The 8,487-nt window shown below is 33.8% G+C and overlaps 1 long non-coding RNA gene across 1 annotated transcript; it reads left to right on the forward strand.

Moving 5' to 3' along the window:
* The first annotated feature begins 1,572 nt into the window (after positions 1-1,572).
* On the forward strand, positions 1,573-8,124 carry LOC147077379 (uncharacterized). Its single transcript, XR_015069395.1, has 3 exons — positions 1,573-1,747; positions 2,048-2,200; positions 7,537-8,124. It is a non-coding gene; the product is annotated as an uncharacterized LOC147077379 (long non-coding RNA).
* The last annotated feature ends 363 nt before the right edge of the window (positions 8,125-8,487 follow it).

The following is an 8,487-nucleotide window of genomic DNA, read 5'->3' on the forward strand; positions in this document are numbered from 1 at the left end:
CACAGTGTATGCAGATGAGAAATCAAGCCAGTCGATTTTTTGCACTTTTTTTTAAATTGTTACCGTGTGTCGATTTGATTATAAAACAATAAATGAATAAATAAAAGACCGGTGATAATTAAAAGCAATATTTATAATTGCTAAGACTCTGTCTGATCATATTGTTTTATATCATAATGTCATCGCAGCATTATACTGCTACAAACAAAAATGTTATGACAAAAGTACTTTCTGACTGATTAGGTCGATTGGTCATCATCAGTGACAGACATCACATTCAAATACTGTAGGTCAATGCACCCACTCACAGTGAACCAGATAAATAGGTTACCTAGTGAAATAGTTCTACGAAGCGTGTATAACGGAGAAGGGGATAATATGTACCTTTAGAAATTTAGTCAGAAAGCTGTGATAGGATACATAGCCAATGGAAGAAAATATACCTAGCATAATATAAAATTACCTGCTGTACTGGTCCGTTATCTGAATGCGAACATCCAGGTGTTGGATCTTCATCATGAAATGGGTGTTTTGAGTCTGCAACGAACTCGCGTTTAACGTCAACCAGCTGAAGGTCAATATCGGGTTTAATTTCAGCGAGACGCGTTGCCGGGTTCTGAAAGAAACGTTAGGTACCTATACATTTTTGTAGGTATTCATATAAAAACACAATTTTGAGGTCGCGTACCTATTTTATGACAATACTTACTTATATAATTGAGTTAGGTAGCTGTCTAAATGTACCTATGTCAAAAGGTTTTTGAAAGAAAGTTTGACATCCTCGTACCTATGTTCTTAAACAATTTTGAAAAAATGTAAACAAAACGATGGTATTCTGCTAAAATAATTATAAAAAAACGCAGGAAAGGACTTAATAAATAAAAGCGAACCTCAAAATCGCGACTGAAATCGTCCGTGTTCTCCTGCTTTATTTGTGTGCGCGTGTAAGTGCTGTTGTGGTGACTAGTTGTTACATCAAACTTGTCTTCCGTACCAGATTGGTCTCCATCACATTCTCGCTTGACTTCCATGTTTGCTTATCAACAATCGTATGCAATGTGCTGGAGACAACTTGACAACTTTCTGTTCTGTTGTATATATCTGTTGCTGAAATGCAGTTAATAATATTCCTTGTAGCTATTATCTGATAAACAATAATGTATTGAATTGTGTAGGTATTATTATGGTACAGATGCTAATGTCAAGATCACCAACTAAACGTAGAACTTTTAACTAAAACTTATGACCTGTCGCTGGATACTAGTAAAGAGTGGACCCGTCACAAAAAGAAATCGTCAGTGTTGACATTATAGGAGAAAAAAACCCAATTTGATTTATTTGTTATTATATACCGAGATGCGCTGTTCTCGTTAAGATTGAGGAAATGCTGACGATAATTTTCGTACCATTGTGCTGTTTAGACAACAAAATATACATATTATTAAAACACCGTGTGAAGTTTTTATTTTTATTATAGGTAGTTTTCACGAAAATACTTTTCAGTGTTGCAGCAACACTATTCTAACAGTACCTTGAAAGGATCCTGTCATTCCTGTCTGTCACGGAACACGTTGCTTCTGGAATATAATATACCCTTAACATGGATGTAAAGCAAGAATGTGATGGAGAACACTCCGATATAGAAGGCAAGTCTTTGTTTGACACGCTGACAAGCCATTCAAACAACCCGGACCCTCGAACTCATGTAACGCAAGAGAATGCAGACGTTTCAAGTTGCAATTTCGAGGTTAGTTTTTGGATAATGATATCTTTTACAAACACTTTAGATTCTCAATAGCAGCGATAAGTGTAATATAATAAAATGTTGCTTTTTTACAAACAGTGAAGGAACTTGCGATGATATTAAACTTTGTTTCAAAAATTTACATGTTTATACAATTTGACAGCTACGATACATATGTGATATTATAGGTTAGGTTATCTACTAATTCATGTTAAATATAATTATTATACATTGTTTTATGGATGTTACGAGAACTGAAACTGGTTTTACCGTGTTTACAAAATATAATAATTCTTCTTTCAGTGCCCAATGGTTGACCTCTCCGATATAAAATCTGAGACAGATGATCAACAAGCCGTCGTCAAGCGTGAGCTTATTGAAGATTTTTCACACCCAATATATTATGATAATGAAAACCCTCAACCGGGTTGTTCGCGTTTAGATTACAGGCCAATTGTAAGTAGACACAATGTGTGCTGTCTTATATAGAAGGTTGAAATTTGCAAATGCATCTTTGAAACTCATTACACCATTATTAATTCTCTCCAACTTGTTTCATTAATTGTTGGTTTTAACTTACACTAATAATTTATGTTAATACAATATATGTGTTGGTTTGTACATCTTTCGTTAAATCGTGAATATTCAATTATGATAATTTATACATCACAATCATTCGAATGTAAAGCAATTTTTAATGTGAATAGGTACTCGTATCTTAAATTGCGATCCACTGTACGTTAAATTAATCTCCCGTGAGTGTCTTTTAAGTCATGCAAGGTAAGATATGTAAAAAAAAATAACGTAATTTGTTGTATTGTTTATAAAAAAATTGCTTCCAGCAAAGAGGAGGTTTATTGCACGCATCTCGCCGCGTAAGCTGCTCGGCCATCGTTACGTTATTTAGGTGATCATAAGTTATTGTATCCAGAAAAATCAGGAACAAACATAGCACAGTTGCAGAGTAAACATATTTCATTGACATCAGTCAATTATGTTATCCAATCTTTGAATTTGCATTCCAAATTATATTAATTTTGTACAAATAAATAACACATATTGTACCACAATAATTGTATCATATTATTCTGTTTTATGTATTTCCTTTCGGATGTTACATGCTGAGTTCCATATTTTGTTTTAACTTTTTACGGATTTTTCTGGAACAATATTGAATTTGTATATAATACCTTGGTAGGGGTAGGTACTGATATCATTTTTACTCTAATTTCTTTACTTTTGACCATACATCAGTGAAACGGCAAATAATTTTCAACTATAGGCGCGACGAAATTTTGGTACTCGCTGGCATTCGAAGAGCGAACGTCGAGGTGTGAATACGTCAATTTGTTTCGTGATGGCGACGGGGGTATTAATTCTTAAATCGTGTAAAGATGACTAAAAATGTTACCTATTTACCTAAAAAAGAAAACATGTCAATGAATATAAATTATTATAACATCAGTGAAACGGCAAATAATTGTCAACTAGGTATAGGCGTGACGAAATTTTGAACTCGCTGGCATCGAAGAGCGAACGTCGAGGTGTGAATACGTAAATTTGTTTCCTGATGGCGACGGGGCTATTAGTTCTTAAACGTGTAATGACTAAAAACGTTACCTATTTACTTGAAAAAGAAAACATGTCAATTAATATGTTATTTTTATTGTTACTAATAGAACATAAACAAAAAATGAAATAGACGCGTCTTGGATTTATATGACAAATTATTTTTCGTTCGGCATGCGTCATTTGCACTCGCGACCCGCAATCAGCGAATCGCCTAGCCACGATCTTAGACCATAAGCTTTAACCGATTCATTGCTGGCCTACTAATTACTTATTAATTATCACATTTAAATATCATGTTAATTATATCTAATGGCCAACTAATGCAAACACGCCAGTCGCGGTGTCAGCACTAAATGAGTTGATGTCTTGATTCTGAAAATCATAAACGTTGAAAAAAAATAACTCAAACGAACAGTTGGAAGCAAATTGATAGGTTCATATCATAAATAAATCTAATTCAATAAGTCGGTGGTTGCGATCGTATCTTGATACATAGTTTCATCCTATTGACACCACATCCTGTACGGATCAATCCCATCCATACGTGCAACAGCAACTAATATCATCGATCATAGGCCAGTCAGTGCCTTATGATCTCCATCGACCATAACGCGAACTCCCGCCTGTTTTTTAATAAATAAGGTTCGATGATTCCACCAGCATGTAAACCGCACAAGCTAGTGTATTATTTTTATGTAAAGAAATCTGTTCTCTTCCAGATTGGACGCCATATGGGGCAATTTTGTTTATTAATAAACCCGTTAAGCCCAAAATAAGCGTCATCGCTTAAGTAAAACAATTATATCTTTGAATCGCTGTTCGATCGTCACTCTATTCATGTTTTGCCGGTCTTACTACCGATCAAGTGTCAAAAAGTATGCGCAGTATTACAGGTCGGTTTGATGAATAACCCTTTCGTATGTTCAATCTAAGCAAAAGATAAAACTCTTTTTTTCCGTTGTGGAATCTTGAAAACAGAGAGGCAATGGTATTTCATGCGAATCGAGTTGAAATATCACGAAATCGGTGATTTTGTGGTACCTAATTATAATAAAATACAAAATCTCGGTGGCTTTTTCATCTTTAGCGGGTGTAGTTATGTGCAATGGATAAAAATTCATCTCTTAAGTAAGACATTCTTTGTCCACTTCTCCTTGCATGTAGCGTGTATTTTAGTATAGATAAGTGATTGCACCCCTCACCCTACTATACCTTAGATCATACTTAAATCTTAGCAATACATAAATTTGCGTAGGTACATTGCGAACCTGCATGAACTTAATAAAACAATGCAAGGTCAGAGTGAAAATATATTGACGTGCTCTGACAAATTAGAAGAATTCAAAAATAAACTCGAACTTTGGCAGGAGTTAAGACAAGGATTTCTACAATTAATGTCAATACCAGACCACCATTGAAAACAAGCAATTAATTTTGGATCCATCTCAAAAACTTTTAACTTTGCTGCAAAAGAAATTTCATCAGTACTTTTATACAACCAATACGACTGGAGACGAAACCCTTTTGCAACCAATGCCGAAAATTCTATAGAAGCGCTTTTCCTATAAATTCGACAGGAATTTGTTGAATTAATAAACGACAGGGACGCTAAAACTGAACTTCGACGATGTTACATTGGCTATTTTCTAGATTTCGCAGTTCAGCTCCAATTTTCGAGTCAAAAAAAGTCGCCTGCGGTGCTATTTTACTACGCTAGTATTAATATTTTAAGACATGTGATTGTAGGATACAATATATTATTATTGTGTCAATGCTCGACTAACAATAATTATTCCTAACCAGACAACTAACCATAATTATATAAATCTAATATAACCATTCAAAATCGCTAAACATAAAATCAATACCATTAATTTTACCTTGCACACTATTTGAAAAACACTATTTTAGAGTATCACACTGTCTTTAACCTTAGCGATAGGTAGAGGAGGCCCGCCAAAGATCTTGGCCTGGGGTCCCCGTTCAGGATGTGGGGGTCCATGTTTTGGTGTATAAATTATTTTACGTGTGGTGTGCCGTGGAATTCTGGGAAGAGCTTTGGTGTGCCGTGGATGGGAAAAGGTTGCGGAGCACTGCCTTAGATTATACAATCAAAAGTTTATGGAAAACCTGAAACAGCTATTCATTCATTAACGACCAATAATTTTAATTATTTATAGGCGAAAGCCGAATGTGCCGCAAGAGTGGGCAAGCCAAACGTTATTAATTTAATTTACAAATTAATTATAGTGATTTAATAATAATATTCCAAATTCACGAAATATTGAAATCATCCATAGTAGTTTTCACTGGATATAGTAATTTTGAGTTTCGTTGTCTTATAGTCATTCCCACACCCCACAATACACTCTCCAATATCGAGTAGTATCGTGTAGTGAGTGTTCTATTTAATCATGTGGAATTTCGAAGTATGATAATGTATCAAAATATTGTTTATACTATTGATCGAGGTTATTTGATGAGATTTGAATATGTTTTGTGACCTTTGTTTCGCCTTCAAGCTAGGCAGGTGACAGTCACATAGGTTCGACTAGCTCAGATATGTGATCTGGGGGTCATCTATGTGAGGATCTTGGAGTACATAGTGGAAACACTCGATGATGGTGCTTCACGACAGTTATTTTAACGAATAAAACTCACGTTCAGTATAACGATATTTATTGTTAATGGCACTACTATTATTCCATGGTCAAGGTCACATATAATTTATAAATTGTATAATTGTTCCTAGAAAAACTTTAAAAAAAATATATAGTTTATATTTATAATTATAGGATATATTTAGTATTAAAGTCCAAATTTATTAATATATTCATTTATTTAATTTTTATTAACCTATAAAAGTCTTAATAATGTTTTAATAATATAGAGTCGCTAATTAGAAAGTTGGAGAACCGCACACATAATTATGATGTACTTGCGGCTTCTCATCAGGTTTGACCAGAAAAAGAAGAGATTCGCTGCGCGGATTAAAGTTTTACCTCTCAAACAGTTACATCTTGAATAAGAGAAGTTAACAGTTTACATACATGATGATTCCTTAGCTCATCGACTGGACTTGTAAGGATGTACGTTTACACTTTATGGTTATATCATCCAGTTTTGAGCTAAACGAACTATGATTTTTCATCTCTACTTATGTTCGGACATACTTGTCTAAATGATGGATACAAAGTTATAAAGGCTTAAGATTATCGTAGTCTATAAGTTAATATTATTATGTTCGCCTTATATCTATGTTTATATAAATCAATTATAGCATCACAAATAATTAATCTGCAAGGAAATTTTGATTAATTCTGTTTTAGTATTACGGTATTATCTCGCTCACTCGTATGGAATTTATCTATGGAAAATTGCCCACCTAGTGTGTGCTCTTTCCTTTCACTGCACCGTGTACTTCAAACAAAACGTGTGTGGAAAATTGGCCCGAGCGCTGGCTCTGTCTGACATACTGAGTTATATAGCAATTATAAGAAGGAGAGCTTGCACTATACTATTAAATTTACGTAAATTTGCATAATAATAAAATATGCTGCTTTTTACGCGATTCTATAATATAACAACTACATATTCTGATACGTCATTTTGATTATAATATAATGGCAATTATATAATTAATATTAATTTAATCGATTCTATACATTGAGTAATGGCATATTAAATTTGCTCTGTGATCCTTAGTTAACAATACAATTAAACATTTAAATACATAATATATTAATTCGTTATGCATACAAGTAATACCTATAAATTTATTTAATTAATCCTATATACTAAATCTATAAAACTTAGGTACGTGTAATTATATTCATGACCGCTTAGGTTCTTGGACTCTTGGCATCCACAGCCCGTCCTGAGTAGTTGCTAAACCGGTCAGTATAAATTGCGGGACTTACTCCTTGGTTCTTACTTTGGTTTTGTTATAGGTGGTTAACGTCATTTTATTTAGCGACAGGATTTATTATAAGGCTGAAATATGCAGTTATGTCGTCAAAATTTCACGTTCACGAACACCAACTGAAGGTTAGTGCTCTTGTGTTGTTACAGGCCTATGCACACTCTCCAACGACACTTTTGTCATTTTACTCTCACCTCGTTATTTAATAATGTCTGCAGATGCTAAAAAGCAAAGTGAAAAAAAATCAAATGGAATATTATAACACATAACAATTGATAATATTGATTTTTTTTTCTAGGTGTCCACCAAGGCATTTTTCACACAGCATCACGATACAGGCGACAGTCAACAATCCTCAGATGATGAAATCCAGGATAGAATGATGCAGTATTCAGAAGTCACGATAGATGAGAAAGACATTAAAAAAGAAATCTTAGAACGAGATACGCCGAAGGAACTTCGACTTATTCTAAGAAGAGTAATCCATTTCTCACGTAATTTAATTTGCTGCATTTGTAGCGCAGTTTTTGGTAGCAGAAGTGATCTAAAAACTCACATAATTGCTCACATGGAGGTAATTGATAATCAAAATCAAATCACAGTATTTTCTCAACTTAGTAATATTAAAGCAAATAAAAATACAAGTACAGGTGAAAAACCTTTTAAATGCAATGTATGTTCATACAGATGCTCGCAACTTGGTAATCTCAAAAGACATAAAATGACACATACTGGTGAAAAACCCTATAAATGCAATGTATGTTCATATAGATGCTCGCAACTTGGTCATTTCAAAACACATAAAATGACACATACTGGTGAAAAACCATATAAATGCAATGTATGTTCATATAGATGCTCGCGACGTGGTTATCTTAAAACACATAAAATTACACATACTGGTGAAAAACCTTATAAATGCAGTGTATGTTCATATAAATGCTTGCAACTTGGTAATCTGAAAAGACATAAAATGACACATACTGGTGAAAAACCTTATAACTGCAGTATATGTTCATATAGATGCTCGCTACTTGGTAATCTTAAGATACATTTAATGACACATGCTGGTGAAAAACCTCATAGATGCAGTGTATGTTCATATAGATGCTCGCGACTTGGTGATCTCAAAAGACATAAAATGACACATACTGGTGAAAAACCTTATAACTGCAGTATATGTTCATATAGATGCTCGCGACTTGGTAATCTTAATATACATTTAATGACACATGCTGGTGAAAAACCT

Source organism: Rhyacophila brunnea, unplaced genomic scaffold (genome assembly GCF_057557595.1).
Source record: "Rhyacophila brunnea isolate RB1 unplaced genomic scaffold, BYU_Rbru_1.0 scaffold_13, whole genome shotgun sequence".
NCBI classification, from domain to species: domain Eukaryota; kingdom Metazoa; phylum Arthropoda; class Insecta; order Trichoptera; family Rhyacophilidae; genus Rhyacophila; species Rhyacophila brunnea.